The 21,313-nt window shown below is 33.6% G+C and overlaps 1 pseudogene across 1 annotated transcript in view; it reads right to left on the bottom strand.

The window, feature by feature from the left end:
- The window catches only part of LOC143252071 (uncharacterized), a 94,458-nt pseudogene that overhangs the window by 35,828 nt on the left and 37,317 nt on the right, over positions 1–21,313 (bottom strand). The window contains exons 4-6 of the transcript XR_013028810.1: positions 9,765–9,934; positions 5,335–5,461; positions 2,352–2,597 (exon numbers count right to left, since the gene is read on the bottom strand). The product of XR_013028810.1 is annotated as an uncharacterized LOC143252071 (transcript). The remainder of the gene's footprint in view (positions 1–2,351; positions 2,598–5,334; positions 5,462–9,764; positions 9,935–21,313) is intronic.

Here is a 21,313-nt window from a genome sequence, read left to right as displayed (position 1 = left end):
AATAGGAAACACATGTAACCAAAAATAGATAGGCTATTCACTAAAGTAGCAATTACAGGACTTGTGGTGAACATAGGTAAAACGTGAATAATGATGGTCGACGATAAGCAGGAACATGACATCATGCTTAATTGGAATTACCTAAAAGAAGTGGAAAAATCCATTTTCTGTGTCTATCATTGGAGGCAAAGATGAAGACATAAGCACACGAATATTTAAGGTTGGCCATGCATTTAACACTAAAACTAGTTTGGAATTCGAAGGTTCTTTTTTCTCTCGATGAGAAATAAACTCGGGATATTTAATAGCAATGCAAAGTCATTCTTGGTCTGAAAACATTGAAATAATAAATGCGATCAAATTTAATAAACTTTACATTTTCATCAACAGGTGTCCACGGAACATCTTGCAAATTAGTTGGCTAGAAAATATTAGTAACAGTTACCTGTGACAAAGAACAAATCAGTAATACCCTCAGAAAACCAGCGGAGAACACCATCATACAAGCTCTCGAGTAAAACTCGCAGGGTGGAATGAAATAAAAGTGGGCCGTTCGTAAAAAAAGATTTGAAGAAGATTAATTGGTGAGGATGATAAGAATGACTTGGAGTGAGGTGAAGATGACAGCCCAGAACAGTGTCTAATATGAAGTGTTATTGAAACTCTATGTTCCATTCGGAGTTTCAAGTTTACTGAATACGCTTTGAAAACACTTCATCACAAGACAATATCTTTTACAGAGTGTTGCAAGAAATACTTTAAAGGATGCCAACACTGTTACAGAACCTTATAGATACATTTGTAAGGGTTTTGCGTAACCTTTGTTATAAGTTTTTAATCAGCTCTATATAAACATTGTGGTTCATAATTTGTTTTCCGAAATTTTAATTTTCAAGGAAAAAAAGGCAAGTTCATTATACATATTTATATATATCAGTAACAATAAAAACTCTACTTCACGCTATAACGTATGCATAAAAAGAACATGGCTAGAAAACTTGTGTAGTCACAAATTCCATACGCAAAAAAAAAACGAAAAGACAATCTCGAATAATTTTGTCAGAAAGTGACCAATAGCCCCGGCATGGCCTGGTGGTTAAGGCGCTCGACTCGTAATCATAGGGTCGCGGGTTCAAATCTCCGTCGCACCAAATATGCTCGCCCTTCAAGCAGTGGGGGCGTGATAATGTGACGATCAATCCCACTATTCGTTGGTAAAGGAGTATCCCAAGAGTTGGCGATGGGTGGTGATGACTAGCTGCCTTCTTTCTAGTCTTACACTGTTAAATTAAGGACGGCTAGCGCAGATAGTCCTCAGGTAGCTTTGCGCGAACTTTAAAAACAAACGACCAATAACATTTATCATTATACTAAATACGATGGGATTAGTCATAAAAAAGATTATTACAGAGATGGAAACTACAGATCGTGAGCATGAATCCCCGTTACCGAGCACACTTGCCCCTTCAGCATTGGGGATGTTATAATGTTACGGTCAAAGAGTAGCCTGAGATTTGTCGGGTGTGTGTGTGTTTTTCTCATAGCAAAGCCATATCGGGCTATCTACTGTATCCACCGAGATGAATCGAACCTCTGATTTTAGCGTTGTAAGTCCAAAGACTTACCGCTGCCCCAACGGGAGACAATATTTGTTGGTTGACTAGCTAGACATTATAACTGCGCACGAAATGCAAACTATACAAACTTATGTAGGTAAAAACGCATATACAGAATATATATATAATTACTTTTTAATTAATTTACGGTCCGGCATGACCAAGCGTGTTAAGACGTTCGACTCGTAATCCTAGGGTCTCGGGTTCGAATCCTGGTCGCACCAAACATGCTCGTCCTTTCAGCTGTGGGGGCGTTATAATGTGACGGTCAATCCAACTATTCGTTGGTATAAGAGTAGCCCAAGAGTTGGCGGTGGGTGGTGATGACTAGCTGCCTTCCCTCTAGTCTTACACTGCTAAATTAGAGACGGCTAGCGCAGATAGCCCTCGAGTAACTTTGCGCGAAATTCAAAACAAACAAACAAACAATTAATTTACACCAGTACGTTTATCGCCATTTAAGTTTACTCATGTAATGTGTGTGAATAGTTTTATCATTTTCTTCAGTTGTTCAGGCCAGTTAACAAATAAAACTAGTTCATTTTTCTGCACATTATAACTTACCTATTTCGAAAATAAAGTAACTTTAGGCTTACTTCTCAAATCCAAATTTGTTCCAGAACAAGATTGATTGCTTTTACTACATACATTTCGCGCATATTTTAAAACGAAATATTGCCTCCAACTCTAACTTATCATTTACAATAGCCACATGAATCCAAAATTAAAACCTACCAGAAGGCTCAACAATGTCTGTTAATTCATGGGTACACGTGACCTTGACACAGCAGGAGTCATCTGGTGAGGGGTTCAGGAGACATGATGAATTTTTCTTCTTAGCCTCATCTATTGATATGAAAGGTGCGCCACACCTATCCTGACAGTCATCTGTGTTGTTTCCTTTACATAAACAACGTTGTTCACAACCTTTGAAATATTCTTGTCCTACCTTGACGGTTTGGTTATTTTCCACACAACCATCTAAAGTTCCAAAAAGAGTGTTCTTCTTTATGTTTATATTTTTAACACATGTAACAGATTTACCGTTAGATGTTTATTATAATACCTACGCTTGTTTCTGTGTAGTTTTTTTTTTTGCCTCTGATAAAAATTGTTAGTTATGTATTGCACACGTCCCGCCTGTTTTCGGAATTTATAGAAGGTTCTCGAAAGTAAAAATTAACAATTAACTTGGTGTGTATGTAATATCAATGATTGACAGTATTTTTGCCAAGTGAACTTTTGAAAAAAACTCTCGTGACTTGTATAAAAGCAACGCGTCAAACAAGGGATTATTATTATTGGATAGCTACAGTCAGTGTGCTATAGGCCGAGGAAGCTAGAATTGTGATTAACATCTATCAATCGAAAAACTACAGAATTTGACCAGGAACGTTTATATATTTAAAATATTATACTGTTCAACTTCAGTGAATTACTTCGGAAGCTAGTATTTCTACTACGACATTAATTGTTATCGCCAGGAAGTCAGCGGTGTGAGTCCCCTCAAGCTAGCTTGCTTAAGCAAGTTATGACAATATTAACTTAGAATTAATTTGTTCGTCGTGAACCCAGATCGTTGGTAAAATATTCAGTTCTAAGTGAGATATATGAATCAGTATTGTTTGTAACTTTATAATACCTCGTGTATATAAACCATCATTTGTATTGAGATTAGTAATAATCATTATTATAAATTGTATTATTTTTGTTTGTTTGCGTATTAAGATGTATTTGTGTCAACAGAGAAAATTGTGTGTATCAGTCTTGTTGGTAAATACCACATATGTGACACATATTAACATTTAATTAAGTACTAAATTCAAAGTTCCGGTTATTTGAAATAGTAATACGTTAACATACGTTACATAATAAATTGGAGACTCGTCCAAAATAAATCATAATACGTAATATACAATATTGTTTATTCAGTTATTCAAACCACATTTATATGCAAAAACGGCTCGTTTGGGTTGAGAAAATATTTTACATAGAAGAGAGAACAACGTTTCGACCTTCTTCGGTCATCGTCAGGTTCACAAAGAAAGAGGTAACTGACCGGAAGCTGACCACATGTTTGAAAGGGGTTGTGTAACTGAGTGTCGGAACGTAGAGGGCGGTATTAGATTTTAAATATATAATTTTATTTATTTTATTATAATTAAGTAGGTTTACCCCCTTTTTTCTATGTAGTTGTTTTAGTCATTGTTATATTGTAAATAACTGCTTTGTGAATAATAGGGTTGTCTGTAAAATCTAGTTGTTTTAGTCATTGTTATATTGTGAAGGAACTTACTTTTATAAGGCTGTTTTAGTTATTGTTATGTTTCAAATAAGTACTCCCTTTATATGCAAAAACGGCTCGTTTGGGTTGAGAAAATATTTTACATAGAAGAGCGAACAACGTTTCGACCTTCTTCGGTCATCGTCAGGTTCACAAAGAAAGAGGTAACTGACCGGAAGCTGACCACATGTTTGAAAGGGGTTGTGTAACTGAGTGTCGGAATGTAGAGGGCGGTGTTAGATTCACAACCTGACGATGACCGAAGAAGGTCGAAACGTTGTTCGCTCTTCTATGTAAAATATTTTCTCAACCCAAACGAGCCGTTTTTGCATATAAATTTCTCAACAAGTGGGTTTCTCGACATCACTGATTATTCAAACCACAGTTCTCTCTTAACTCCGTACGGTCGGACAAAAAACGAAGAGTAATATATGTAAACTGAAATGGCCAAAATATTTTACCCTAATCATGATTTGATTACAGCTGCTACCATTTAAATGTTACCCATTAATCAAGTAGTCATTTCCAAATTCTCTTTAAGTAGTTGATCAACACACGTTTGCTGAGCCAGTATCCCAAAATACTACCAAGTAGTAATTTAGTTACGACAAGAACTCTTATTAAGGATTATAAGTGGTTTAAATCGAGACTTGAACATGGTGACGTATTACATATACACTAAAATAACTAACTAACCAACAGCTTGCTGGTTACAAGTTAGTAATATACACTAAAATAACTAACTAACCAACAGCTATTAGAAAAAAGCAAAAATTGTTACGCATCTTGAATTATCATAAATCGATTCTTTTCAATGAATCTTATAAGTCTTGATAAAAAAATGTTTCAAAGTTTTAGTATTTCTCACAAAAAAATTCAAAACAAAAAATCTTTTGTAACTATTTCATCTCTCACAGGATTTCAGGAGAAATTATGATTTATTTTTCAGAGACTGGAAAGCACGTTCTGTAAATGTTTGAACATTTCAGTCACGTGCGTCCAGAAATGTGAATCTTTCTTAGTTAAAAAAAAAAAAAATTACTAATTTCGCAGCCGGGTTCTTTTACTACGAGTCCCAAGTCAGAATACTATTAGCTTATAAATAAAAAACTGTTTAAAAGTAAAGTTCCTGTTTATTATACACTCAAAGTGTATTATATATATATTTTAAATCTCGTTTTGCTAAAGAAATAAATACAACTATCAATTTTTAAGTTACGTTTACTGTAACGGTTAAAATGTATTTAAAACATATGTTTGATTAATACAAGATATGAACAAAAACAGTCGCATAACTCCTTCACCACAACAATTCGAAAATGTATATACATTTAATTTTGTTATTAACAAGCCTTTACAATTCACAAAAAAATAATTCATATAATGCTTCTTTAAATAAACAGATGAGCACTTGAATGAATAAAAAATACCGACCTTCAGTAAATACTGTAACGACTTCTGAGGAAGTACCTATCTTTTCGTCTTCCCACACAGATACTCGGGCTTGATACGCCGTCTGAGGACGCAGTCGAGAAATTGACAACAAGGGAAAATTGGTGCCCTACACAATGACATAACAGGGAGTTTAATTATGTAGAAATAATAACTCAAGGTTGAAAACACTGACAGTTCTTTAATTCTTTTGCTAAATATAAACTACAAAATGTTAAAAGTGAAAAACTGTAAAAAAACCAACAAAAACAGTTGTTTATTTGCTATTGTATACGTGTGCATCCGTAAACTATATAACTTTTATAATATTATTATATTAATGGCCTTCATAATAAGATTACCCTTGGAAGGAAAAAAACAACTACTCTTTCCCCCCAGATCACTTAGGTGAAGACTACAAGGCCTAACTAGTTCACTTGCCACTCCTTACATTCAACCCACGTGAAGTGATTATCACGTGAAGTAGAATTGTAACAGTTAAAATGTATCCTTAGTAGGTACATGTAAAGCTGTAATCCTTCCTCTACCTTACATAATGAGGACACAATAAAACTTCGAGCTAAACTCGATTGATACCTTTTTACAGATTTCCTAAGAGCTAACGAATACATTTATAAGTTGAAGAAATGAAAGAAAACCGAAATGTTAAGAAATTACGATAATTCTTAATCGTATTTTTGTTTAATGAAAATCAAAGACACGTTAGTGATATTTACATGTCTGTTGTTTCATCTTCCAGTAGGTTCAAAGAACATCATAAACATACGGATATTAGGTTAAACAAAATGTTCCCGTATAATATGTATTCAATAGTTTTAATAAATTGGTTTGGTTTGATTTGAATTTCGCGCAAAGCTACTCGAGGGCTACCTGCGTTAGCCGTACCTAATTTAGCAGTATAAAACTAGAGGGAAGGCAGCTAGTCATCACCAGCCACCGCCATTTTTTTGTCTACTCTTTTTTCAACGAATAGTGGGATTGACCGTCACATTATAACGCTCTCACGGCTGAAAGAACAAGCATGTTTTCTGTGAGGAAGACTAGAACCCGCGACCCTCAGATTACGGTCGAATGCCTTAACCACCTGGCCATACCGGACCGACAGTTTTAAAGAAAATGTATCGTCCAGTAACAATGTATTTTAATTTAAAAAATAGACATTACAAATAAACTAACACCGTATTTTAGTTATCTCATTCTCGGACCATTTCCTAATAAAAATAAATATTCCTAACAATTCAAAGTTTGAGTTACTTATTCAAACCTGGAAACTTAGTATAATCAGATATTCCTAACAAACCCTTCTCTATCGAAATGAAGATATTCCTAAAATAAAAGCAGACATTCCGAATTAATCCAAGTGTCTTTTTTTATTTATTTATTTCCTTCAACCCATGACGTTCTCAGGTTCACGACTCTCAGATTACGAGTCGAATGCACCAACCACCTGGTCATGTCTGCCCTATAGGTAGAGAGGGTTAGAAAGTTATAGTTAATTAGCTGTCTGATTGCCAGGTTAATCTTTAGTTTCGTTATAAGTACGTAGCTCATGCGGATCGGAAGTTAATTATCAGGTCATCCCTTAAGCAATGTCCGATCTTAGGTTCACAAAAGGGTTCCATTATTATTAATTACTTCCTGCAAAGGATTCACGAGTTTCTGAATGCCACTTCTATAAAATTATTGGAGTTTGAAGAAAAATAATGTAGAGAGGGTAGTTTTGACGTCTTCATGTGTTCCAAGCTCTTTTCCATTAAGGTGGCTCTGCAAACTTCGGAATAGATCATAATCAAATGGGACAAGGTCTGGAAAATAAGAAGGATGTGGAAGTTTTCCCAGTCTGGCTTTTAAATCTTTGCAGATGTGGTCATTGCTGTATAGGGCTGTGCATTATCCTGGTGTAACACAACACCTTTACGATTCATCAAAGCAGGCCTCTTTTCTTTCAGTGCAACATTCAAGTGCTCTAATTGTTGCCAATAGAAGTCTGATGTCATCGTTATACTGAGTGGCAGCAACTCAAAATCGATCACACCAACAATATCCCACCAAACGCTTAACAAGACTTTTCTAGGGTGGAGGTCCGTTTTGGGCTTTGCTTTAGCCAGTGTACCTGCATTGAGCCATTGTCTGCTGCGCTTAATATTTTTATAAAATATCCATTTTTCATCTCCAGTCACTAACCTGTCCAAAAAGAGTAAGTTACGTTCACAAGAGTGCAGAGAAGTGCAAATGTCCACTCTTGCTCTAAGGTTGGCTTGTGTCATATCATGGTGGACCAATTTTCCAAGTTTTGACACTTTTCAAAGCTGTTACAAATGACGCTGAACTGTTGAATGGGTTGAATTAAGCTTCTGTGTTAGTTCTTCAACTGTTACAGCACAATCTTCATCAAGTGCAACCAGCAGCAAGTCATTACTAAACTCAACAGGACGACCTGAAAATAGCGCATCACTTAAGTTATAGTCACCTGATCTGAACTTCTGAAACCACCTTCAACATTTTCTTTCATTGAGAGACTCCGCACCATAAACACCTTGAATGTTTCATGTAGTTTCTGCTGCACTATTGCCTTTCTTAAACTCATAAAACATTATATGTCTAATGTGATCCTCAGACACATCCATCTTGATAAGGGTTTATTTGATTAATGATCTGAAAAGTAGAGTTGGGTTACTTTTTTTTATTTGTCTGAACATTTGTATACACGTCCTACTACATATTTTAGCCATTTAAGCCTTCTATAAAGACAGAAATGATGATGCACTTTCTGTATTAAATTTTCGAACATTAAATATGGGATGGCTTGACATATAATATACGCAATAAGATACACTAGCTAAAGGTTAGTTTAAATTACTGCTGTAAGATACACTAACTAAAAGTTAGTTTAAATTACTGCTGTAGGATACACTAACTAAAAGTTAGTTTAAATTACTGCTGTAAGGTACACTAACTAAAAGTTAGTTTAAATTACTGCTGTAGGATACAGTAACTAAAGGTTAGTTTGAATTACTGCTGTAGGATACAGTAACTAAAGGTTAGTTTGAATTACTGCTGTAGGATACAGTAACTAAAGGTTAGTTTGAATTACTGCTGTAGGATACAGTAACTAAAGGTTAGTTTGAATTTCTGCTGTAGGATACAGTAACTAAAGGTTATTTTAAATTACTGCTGTAGGAAACACAAACTAAAGGTTAGTTTAAATTACTGCTGTAGGATACACTAACTAAAAGTTAGTTTAAATTACTGCTGTAAGGTACACTAACTAAAAGTTAGTTTAAATTACTGCTGTAGGATACAGTAACTGAAGGTTAGTTTGAATTACTGCTGTAGGATACAGTAACTAAAGGTTAGTTTGAATTACTGCTGTAGGATACAGTAACTAAAGGTTAGTTTGAATTTCTGCTGTAGGATACAGTAACTAAAGGTTATTTTAAATTACTGCTGTAGGAAACACAAATTAAAGGTTAGTTTAAATTACTGCTGTAGGATACACTAACTAAAAGTTAGTTTAAATTACTGCTGTAAGGTACACTAACTAAAAGTTAGTTTAAATTACTGCTGTAGGATACAGTAACTGAAGGTTAGTTTGAATTACTGCTGTAGGATACAGTAACTAAAGGTTAGTTTGAATTACTGCTGTAGGATACAGTAACTAAAGGTTAGTTTGAATTACTGCTGTAGGATACAGTAACTAAAGGTTAGTTTGAATTTCTGCTGTAGGATACAGTAACTAAAGGTTATTTTAAATTACTGCTGTAGGAAACACAAACTAAATGTTAGTTTAAATTACTGCTGTAGGATACACTAACTAAAGGTTAGTTTGAATTACTGCTGTAGGAAACACAAACTAAATGTTAGTTTAAATTACTGCTGTAGGATACACTAACTAAAGGTTAGTTTGAATTACTGCTGTAGGAAACACAAACTAAATGTTAGTTTAAATTACTGCTGTAGGATACACTAACTAAAGGTTAGTTTAGACCTCTGTGTATACACAGTACGTGAAGTTTAGTTTAAAAATTATTTCTGTGCACTTTTGCTGGCAAATCCTTAATGAGTATCTTAATAATACGGAAAACGAACATACGTTGTCTCTCTTGTAGTTTCATCACACTATATATTTCGTTTGGACTGCAAAACATGCTTGGATTACGTGCTACAAGCCAACTGTACAGCCTATAATTATTTCAGTACTGCTCCATTGGTACCCATCTATCTCTTAGGGATACGATAATTATTGGTTTGTCTGGAAACTACTTGACGTGTTCTTCTAAATTGTACAGCCACAAACAGGGTTGGGAAATTTTATTGCCTCATATGTGTTTCTTTAAACACGAATTCTAAAGTTTTCATTTTCACCCACATAGACTTAGTATAGACATTTTAACCAACCTATCACTCTGTACCTGAATTTGTATCCACTCTCCGGGTTTTCCGTCCACCCCTTCCTTGATTCTGTATTCCACAATATAACCTGCCTGGTAGTTTGGGAGTTTGAAGTCATCCCAAGCAAGTGTGAACGAAGATGGTGTACGGTGTGTTACAAGAATTTTAGGAACATTATCTACTGGTGCATCTAAAAAGATTAAGAGAAAGTGCTATAAAAAGGAAATACCATAAGACACATATAAAATTATGACAACCTAAATTGTACTTCCATCTAGTTAACAATTAATTAACACAAGGAACATTTATAGTGTAGTGAATATAGATAGCTTCATTTTATGAATTTTTCTTTCCACTTCAAGAGTAAAAAAGTAATAGAGTTCTGAGAGTAAACCAAAAACAATGTTGGTTATCACGTGACACAATTAAAATTTAAGCATCACAAATTCTATATGATTATTAGGTCACGTGATGGGATCAGACTCTCGATCTTATTGAAATGTTTGCCAAAATTGAAATCTTGTTTATTTGCTTGTTTGTAATTTATCACACAGTTACATAACGAGCTATCTGTGCGCTGGCCACCACAGGTATCGAAACCCAAATTCTACCAGTGTAATTTCGCAGACATACAACGGTGCGATTGGAGGGGGGGTGCAGAAATGAAGAAAAGTTTAAATTCTAGAACTTCAATCCAATTTTCGACCTCACATTAAAATTGTCTCAATTTTACGAATTTTATTTAAACGGTAGTCTTGAGATGTATTTAGTAATAAAATCTCAAGCCTACATATTATATCCGTATGTGGGACCCGGCATGGCCAAGCGTGTTAAGGCGTGCGACTCGTAATCTGAGGGTCGCGGGTTCGCATCCCGGTCGCGCCAAACATGCTCGCCTTTTCAGCCGTGGGGGCGTTATAATGTGACTGACAATCCCACTATTCGTTGGTAAAAGAGTAGCCCAAGAGTTGGCGGTGGATGGTGATGACTAGCTGCCTTCTCTCTAGTCTTACACTGCTAAATTCGGGACGGCTAGCGTAGATAGCCCTCAAGTGGCTTTGCGCGAAATTCAAAAACAAACAAACAAATGTCCGTATGTCATTACGTGATGTTATTAAAACCCCAATTCTATACAGCATGTAAATATGTGTCGTCACGTAATGAAATGAAACTAAATTCTACTGATTTTATTCTGAAACTTGCTACAAAACGAAACGGAAGTTTCAGTTCAATGAACCCTGTCTAATTTATGGAGCTCTTAATGAAATCACTGTTTAAATTTCAGAAATTCTGTTCACATGATTCACGCATTGTAACGAGAATCTTAAATATACACATTATGTTTATGTCTGATTACGGCGGTAACATAAAATCTTATTTACAGATATTTTTTAAATTTCGCGCAAAGCTACACGAGGGCTATCTGTGCTAGCTGCCCCTAACTTTACAATGCGAGACTAGAGGGAAAGCAGCTAGTCATCATCATCCACCGCCAACTCTTGGACTACTCTTTTACCAACGAATAGTGGGAATGACCGTCACGTTATAACGCTCCCAGGGCTGAAAGGGCGAGCATGTTAAGTGTAACGGAGATTCGAACCCACGAACCCAGATTACGAGTCGGGCGCCTTAAACACCTGGCCATGCTTGGCTTGTATAATTGGGGTAACAGGATAAAACTAAAGTCTAAATTTTATAAATTTTCCTCTAATGGATATCATAAGGAAAATTTTATCCTAAATTGTATCCCAATGATTATCAACTTATTGACGTTTTGCTTCTGCAAAGAATATCTCATTACTGATTGATTATTTAAATTAGTCCAACAATCTTGTTACTTCTAATCAGATGTTGGTTACTCTTTAGTTCTGATGATTTCTTTGTTTGTTTAGAATTAAGCACAAAGCTAGATAACGAACTATCTGTGCTCAGTTCTGAGGATTTAATCCATATACTCGAGACATGATGTAAGTATCCACCGTACTTAAATTTTACATAATCTACAGAGAAAGAGGATCACACGATTCAGTTCAGTTTCTCAACTCCTCTTCAAGTTTTAAATTACTTGAAATATTAAAAGTCTAATTTTATAAATTCAGTTCCTACACAAACAGTAATCGCGTGATGCTTGAACCATTTAGCATTCCACATTAATTAATCCACGTTAAATGTTTGTTGCTTCTCCGCAAACTACTGCAATAGTTTTGAAGCTAGCGAGACCAAACTAGGCAGGCATACTTGGGGGTATCTTGGTGATATTCTTATCTATAGGGCGTAGCCTCCGACGAAAGAGGTGCCCGCCGCTAGTACAGTGGTATGTCTACGGATTTAGAACGCAAAATCAGGGGTTCGATTCCCCTCCATGGGCTCAGCAGATACCCCGATGTGGCTTTGCTATAAGAAAAACACACACACCTACGAAAGGAATACTTTCCTATATTAGTTCACAATTTTTAATGTAGCTGTTACTCCGTGAGCTCCATCAACACTTTTGGAGTTAGCGGAGCTTATCTTGAAAGGAAGACTCAAGTAATCTAAAGTAGGAGTAACGGTCCATATAGATATATGTATGTGTATGTATGGCTTAGACCTGACTACCAGGGATCAAAAGGAGTTGAAAGTTATGACTGGGATCTTCAAGTAGGATTTTACGAAGACTGTTAATCCCTCTTCAACGATTGTCGGGCGCAATATTTTAAACTTGGAGGTTGTTGTTTTTTTTTTTGTACGATCGCTCCTTGTGACAGTTAAAGAAATTATTCTAGATAATAGAGGATGTTGATCGGTTCGTTTGGGCCTCTGTGAATCATGTGAAAACCTTGAACTCCACTTTAAACGTACAAGGTATTTTGTGTTAGTTTATATTGGTGACTTTAGAGTTTTATAAGAAAAGAAAATAATGCATAGTATTAACATAATAGTTTTACACTTTACAACAGTAACAGTCAATAGTCACATTTTGTTATAGAAAGCCTAAGGGGAAAAAAAAATCTGAAAGATAATTTCTGGTTTGTTCTCTTTGTCACTAGATGGCTCTACTAAATTTACTATTCCACTCTAAAACTAACTAAAAGCCTTTCGTATTAGAATAAGAACGTTTCTAGGTTAGAGGATAAACTCTTTGGTTGTCCTAGTAACACTAAAGTGGTTCGTGGCTTTACGTCTGACATTTTATATGACAAAAGGTCGTTTCCATTCGGGCTTCCTCAAAAGACTGCTCATAAAACGGTGTTCGCGGTTTACTGTATGGTATTTCCAGCTTACTTATTTATGTCTGATCTAAAACTTCGTGGTGTTTCTTCTAATATGTTAAAGTGATGGAATAATCATCCAATAGACTGTATAAATTATGTCGCGAACAAAATACTAAACAAGTGCAAATAATCCTAAACAGTGCAACAGACAGATGGAAGGGATTACGTAAATCGGCAAAACAAATCTTATTACTTAATTATTCTTTACTGCAACTTGTTGCTGAAACTACAGTGTATAGATTAAAATAATACATTAGGGAAAAACATTTGTAGAGGAAGTAGTGTTGATTATCACTATAGTAGAAATATACAACAGTGAAGTGTTTAATAAATACCAACTATAGTAGATAAATACAACAGTGTAGTATTTAATAGATACCAACACTAGTAGATAAATACAACAGTGTAATATTTAATAATACCAACACTAGTAGATAAATACAACAGTGTAGTATTTAATAGATACCAACACTAGTAGATAAATACAACAGTGTTGTGTTTAATAGATACCAACACTAGTAGATAAATACAACAGTGTAGTATTTAATAGATACCAACACTAGTAGATAAATACAACAGTGAAGTGTTTAATAGATACCAACACTAGTAGACAAATACAACAGTGTAGTGTTTAATAGATACCAACACTAGTAGATAAATACAACAGTGTAGTATTTAATAGATACCAACACTAGTAGACAAATACAACAGTGAAGTGTTTAATAGATCCAACACTAGTAGACAAATACAACAGTGAAGTGTTTAATAAATACCAACTATAGTAGATAAATACAACAGTGTAGTATTTAATAGATACCAACACTAGTAGATAAATACAACATTGTAGTATTTAATAATACCAACACTAGTAGATAAATACAACAGTGTAGTATTTAATAGATACCAACACTAGTAGATAAATACAACAGTGTAGTATTTAATAGATACCAACACTAGTAGATAAATACAACAGTGTAGTATTTAATAGATACCAACACTAGTAGACAAATACAACAGTGTAGTGTTTAATAGATACCAACACTAGTAGATAAATACAACAGTGTAGTATTTAATAGATACCAACACTAGTAGATAAATACAACAGTGTAATATTTAATAATACCAACACTAGTAGATAAATACAACAGTGTAGTATTTAATAGATACCAACACTAGTAGATAAATACAACAGTGTTGTGTTTAATAGATACCAACACTAGTAGATAAATACAACAGTGTAGTATTTAATAGATACCAACACTAGTAGATAAATACAACAGTGAAGTGTTTAATAGATACCAACACTAGTAGACAAATACAACAGTGTAGTGTTTAATAGATACCAACACTAGTAGATAAATACAACAGTGTAGTATTTAATAGATACCAACACTAGTAGACAAATACAACAGTGAAGTGTTTAATAGATCCAACACTAGTAGACAAATACAACAGTGAAGTGTTTAATAAATACCAACTATAGTAGATAAATACAACAGTGTTGTGCTTAATAGATACCAACACTAGTAGACAAATACAACAGTGTAGTGTTTAATAGATACCAACACTAGTAGATAAATACAACAGTGTAGTACTTAACAGATACCAACACTAGTAGATAAATACAACAGTGTAGTATTTAACAGATACCAACACTAGTAGATAAATACAACAGTGAAGTGTTTAATAGATACCAACACTAGTAGACAAATACAACAGTGTAGTGTTTAATAGATACCAACACTAGTAGATAAATACAATAGTGTAGTATTTAATAGATACCAACACTAGTAGATAAATACAACAGCGTAGTATTTAATAGATACCAACACTAGTAGACAAATACAACAGTGTTGTGTTTAATAGATACCAACACTAGTAGATAAATACAACAGTGTTGTGTTTAATAGATACCAACACTAGTAGACAAATACAACAGTGTAGTGTTTAATAGATACCAACACTAGTAGATAAATACAACAGTGTAGTATTTAACAGATACCAACACTAGTAGATAAATACAACAGTGAAGTGTTTAATAGATACCAACACTAGTAGATAAATACAACAGTGAAGTGTTTAATATATACCAACACTAGTAGACAAATACAACAGTGAAGTGTTTAATAGATCCAACACTAGTAAACAAATACAACAGTGTAGTGTTTAATAGATACCAACACTAGTAGATAAATACAACAGTGTAGTATTTAACAGATACCAACACTAGTAGACAAATACAACAGTGTAGTGTTTAATAGATACCAACACTAGTAGATAAATACAACAGTGTAGTACTTAACAGATACCAACACTAGTAGATAAATACAACAGTGAAGTGGTTAATAGATACCAACACTAGTAGATAAATACAACAGTGAAGTGTTTAATAGATACCAACACTAGTAGACAAATACAACAGTGTAGTGTTTAATAGATACCAACACTAGTAGATAAATACAACAGTGTAGTATTTAACAGATACCAACACTAGTAGATAAATACAACAGTGAAGTGTTTAATAGATACCAACACTAGTAGATAAATACAACAGTGAAGTGTTTAATATATACCAACACTAGTAGACAAATACAACAGTGAAGTGTTTAATAGATCCAACACTAGTAAACAAATACAACAGTGTAGTGTTTAATAGATACCAACACTAGTAGATAAATACAACAGTGTAGTATTTAACAGATACCAACACTAGTAGATAAATACAACAGTGAAGTGTTTAATAGATACCAACACTAGTAGACAAATACAACAGTGTAGTGTTTAATAGATACCAACACTAGTAGATAAATACAACAGTGTAGTATTTAATAGATACCAACACTAATAGATAAATACAACAGTGTAGTATTTAATAGATACCAACACTAGTAGACAAATACAACAGTGTTGTGTTTAATAGATACCAACACTAATAGATAAATACAACAGTGAAGTGTTTAATAGATACCAACACTAGTAGACAAATACAACAGTGTAGTATTTAACAGATACCAACACTAGTAGATAAATACAACAGTGAAGTGTTTAATAGATACCAACACTAGTAGACAAATACAACAGTGTTGTGTTTAATAGATACCAACACTAGTAGACAAATACAACAGTGTAGTGTTTAATAGATACCAACACTAGTAGATAAATACAACAGTGTAGTATTTAACAGATACCAACACTAGTAGATAAATACAACAGTGAAGTGTTTAATAGATACCAACACTAGTAGATAAATACAACAGCGAAGTGTTTAATAGATACCAACACTAGTAGACAAATACAACAGTGTTGTGTTTAATAGATACCAACACTAGTAGATAAATACAACAGTGTAGGTTTTAATAGATACCAACACTAGTAGATAAATACGACAGTGTAGTATTTAATAGATACCAACGCTAGTAGATAAATACAACAGTGTAGTATTTAATAGATACCAACACTAGTAGATAAATACAACAGTGTTGTGTTTAATAGATACCAACACTAGTAGATAAATACAACAGTGTAGTATTTAATAGATACCAACACTAGTAGATAAATACAACAGTGTAGTATTTAACAGATACCAACACTAGTAGATAAATACAACAGTGAAGTGTTTAATAGATACCAACACTAGTAGACAAATACAACAGTGTAGTGTTTAATAGATACCAACACTAGTATATAAATACAACAGTGTAGTATTTAATAGATACCAACACTAGTAGATAAATACAACAGTGTAGTATTTAATAGATACCAACACTAGTAGACAAATACAACAGTGTTGTGTTTAATAGATACCAACACTAGTAGATAAATACAACAGTGTTGTGTTTAATAGATACCAACACTAGTAGACAAATACAACAGTGTAGTATTTAACAGATACCAACACTAGTAGATAAATACAACAGTGGAGTGTTTAATAGATACCAACACTAGTAGACAAATACAACAGTGTTGTGTTTAATAGATACCAACACTAGTAGACAAATACAACAGTGTAGTGTTTAATAGATACCAACACTAGTAGATAAATACAACAGTGTAGTACTTAACAGATACCAACACTAGTAGATAAATACAACAGTGAAGTGTTTAATAGATACCAACACTAGTAGATAAATACAACAGTGAAGTGTTTAATAGATCCAACACTAGTAGACAAATACAACAGTGTAGTGTTTAATAGATACCAACACTAGTAGATAAATACAACAGTGTAGTATTTAACAGATACCAACACTAGTAGATAAATACAACAGTGAAGTGTTTAATAGATACCAACACTAGTAGATAAATACAACAGCGAAGTGTTTAATAGATACCAACACTAGTAGACAAATACAACAGTGTTGTGTTTAATAGATACCAACACTAGTAGATAAATACAACAGTGTAGGTTTTAATAGATACCAACACTAGTAGATAAATACGACAGTGTAGTATTTAATAGATACCAACGCTAGTAGATAAATACAACAGTGTAGTATTTAATAGATACCAACACTAGTAGATAAATACAACAGTGTAGTGTTTAATAGATACCAACACTAGTAGATAAATACAACAGTGTAGTATTTAACAGATACCAACACTAGTAGATAAATACAACAGTGAAGTGTTTAATAGATACCAACACTAGTAGACAAATACAACAGTGTAGTGTTTAATAGATACCAACACTAGTAGATAAATACAACAGTGTAGTATTTAATAGATACCAACACTAGTAGATAAATACAACAGTGTAGTATTTAATAGATACCAACACTAGTAGACAAATACAACAGTGTTGTGTTTAATAGATACCAACACTAGTAGATAAATACAACAGTGTTGTGTTTAATAGATACCAACACTAGTAGACAAATACAACAGTGTAGTATTTAACAGATACCAACACTAGTAGATAAATACAACAGTGAAGTGTTTAATAGATACCAACACTAGTAGACAAATACAACAGTGTTGTGTTTAATAGATACCAACACTAGTAGACAAATACAACAGTGTAGTGTTTAATAGATACCAACACTAGTAGATAAATAGTGTAGTATTTAACAGATACCAACACTAGTAGATAAATACAACAGTGAAGTGTTTAATAGATACCAACACTAGTAGATAAATACAACAGCGAAGTGTTTAATAGATACCAACACTAGTAGACAAATACAACAGTGTTGTGTTTAATAGATACCAACACTAGTAGATAAATACAACAGTGTAGTTTTTAATAGATACCAACACTAGTAGATAAATACGACAGTGTAGTATTTAATAGATACCAACGCTAGTAGATAAATACAACAGTGTAGTATTTAATAGATACCAACACTAGTAGATAAATACAACAGTGTTGTGTTTAATAGATACCAACACTAGTAGATAAATACAACAGTGTAGTATTTAATAGATACCAACACTAGTAGATAAATACAACAGTGTAGTATTTAATAGATACCAACACTAGTAGATAAATACAACAGTGTAGTATTTAATAGATACTAACACTAGTAGATAAATACAACAGTGTAGTATTTAATAGATACCAACACTAGTAGAAGCATATTGCACTATTGTCTTTAATAGATACACATACTTGTAGAAGAACGTAAGTGTTGTATTTATTTAATAAGTTAGGACAAAAGTAGAAAAATAGAAGATTGTTGTATTTAATAGGTTATCTGAACAGTGGAAGAATGCAATGTTATGTTTAATAGATGTCATCATAGGAGTAATTTCAAGGTTATAAACAATAAACATGTGTTGTGAAACCATAACCGCGAGTATACACTTAACAAGTGTAAGACATAAGTTTAGATTTTGTGTTACAAACAGTTGTAAAAAATAAGTACTTAATTGTTAGCATCGTTCAGACATAAATATATATTCTGTAAATAATAACGTGCAACTTGATGACATTTCTAGTGACAAACATTATTTCAACTATAAATATTAAACACGATGCGTGTTTTTTACTTCAATTCGTTTGAACCTATAAACTTCTGTGACTAAATAGCTGGACTTGACCATCACTCTTACAGTGCACCCACGAATCTAATGTATTAACTGCCTTTTTGCAGCAAGAGGCAGAGAACCAACCCTCGGATTCTCAGTCATAACACACTAGCCATTACGCCTGATCTAGGACGGGTGTGATATTGTTTGTTTGGATGTTTAGCACAAAGCTACACAATGGGTTATCTGTGCTCTGTCAACTACAGGTATCAAACCCGGTTTCTGGCGTTGTAAGTTCATAGACATACCACTGTGCCACGGGGGTGCAGTATGTTTATTATACGTTTTGTATTTTTTTTTTAATTGTTATGTACTTTTTGTCATTTTCGTTACGAATCTCGACAAATAAAAAACTGGTTTACTATTAAAATAATACTTTAAAAATAATTCTGTTCAACTTTTGTTTGAGATCGAGTGTTAAAAATGGAACAAAATATCAATTTATATTGTCACAAGAGATCCTTCAATACATTACTAACAACTTATGTTTGTTTTAAGTACCTTTACCCGACGATTTATTCTTGTCTTTTTTTCTATTTTCCGTTAATAATTATCGTTTTATCTCTACTTATTATTCAAATTATTTTCGTTCACTCTAACTTATTATTTAAATTAGACTTACGTAATTGAAATTAACACAAAAATTATCTTATACCAGATATGCTAATATTACGTCAACTATGTTGTTTGAAAGTTCATGCTTCAGTAAATGGTTTTAATCCAGAACGTATATTTTTAACTCTTTCTTCAAGAAAGCAATTTTGATATACAAAAGTGGTTATAAAACTTTACATATTAAATCTGTATATAGTAAAACTAGTTTTTCTTGTAACTTAGAGTTATCACAAGCACATTGAGAAATATTAATTTTATATTCACGTGAGTTCAGACATGTTGCAGTGTGTTTAAAAACTGGATATGTCAATTGAGTCCCCAAAATATCCAGCACACTGGCATGAGTTTCACTGAAATAACCAGCCTCGTGTGAATGATAGAAAATGAGAAAAAAACCAAACAGTGCTAGCTTACAAGTGAAACGATTTACAAAAATAGTATATCACAATTTTGTACGAATTTGTACCAGGTTGAAACTTACCAGATTAAACCTTATCAATCGATGTTCTTTTAGTGAAGGCTAGTTTCTATAGAACAAGTAATTTTTGTGATATAATTATTTTAAAAATAGGAGTTTTATTTACAGTAACACTGTATATGTTTGTCACCAAGAATGACTTCTCTTCTTCTTTCCGTTTCGTTTACTATAATTTACTTAAAGTGTTTATCAGCAAATTGTGAAATACAATATCACATTTCTTAATCTGCACAGTTTATTAATTGATGTTTACTTTAGCCCTCAAAATTTAGATATTATTTCAACCAAACATAAGCTAAGAGTGGTCGCTCAAGTCCAAAGTCTTTCCCGTATATTGGAATGCAAGAATTCGATCCGCGTGTTAAACAAATTAGGAGATCAGCTACAACTCAGTATCGCATATTAAAAACAAATAGACATAGAAATATGAAATTATATATGCAAACATAGGCAATATACTATAATGTTTTTTAAAGTACTAGCGGTTAGATAAGAGAAAGACGATGTATACATTCCTATTACAGCGTTATCAGCTTGTCTACATGTATACAACTAATAACCGTATCAGGCAGACGGTGCGACTGCTTTTGTAGAGGTGGCTTGGATTTTTCATCAAAATGGAGTGTTACATAGGTACTTAATGAGTGATTTGAACTTTATGGTACTGTTCAGTGTTTCCTGGTCAGGCGGTTAAGGAACTCGACTCGCAATCTGATAGTCGTGGCTTCGAATTCCTCTTACATCAAACATACTCCCCCTTTAAGGCGTGGGGCTTTACAAAATATGACAGTCAATCTCTCAATTGATTCGTAAAATAGTGTGTGTGTTTTTTATATAGCAAAACGACGTCTGGTTATCTGCTGAGTCCACCGAGGAGAATCGAACCCATAATTTTAGCTTTGTAAATCCGAAGACTTACCACCGCTGTACCAGCGGGGAGTAACGTTTAAGAGTAGCTCGAGAGCTGGCGGTGGGTGGTGATGACTAGCTGTTTTCCCTCTATTCTGTCACTGCTAAATTAGAGACAGCTAAAACAGATAACCCTCGTGCAGCTTTGCACGAGAATTAAAAAATAATAAACATTTAAATTGTGTAAGGTTTGTGCATTTAAGTGTTGTGCTATGTCGTACAAACTACGTGTGTGTAATGTTCAGTTTTACAAGCATGCGTGTCATGTTATGTATTATAAATTACG

Source organism: Tachypleus tridentatus, chromosome 6 (genome assembly GCF_004210375.1).
Source record: "Tachypleus tridentatus isolate NWPU-2018 chromosome 6, ASM421037v1, whole genome shotgun sequence".
NCBI lineage: Eukaryota > Metazoa > Arthropoda > Merostomata > Xiphosura > Limulidae > Tachypleus > Tachypleus tridentatus.
Note: the sequence above shows the minus strand (reverse complement) of the source record. Positions and strands in the feature narration are given on the sequence as shown.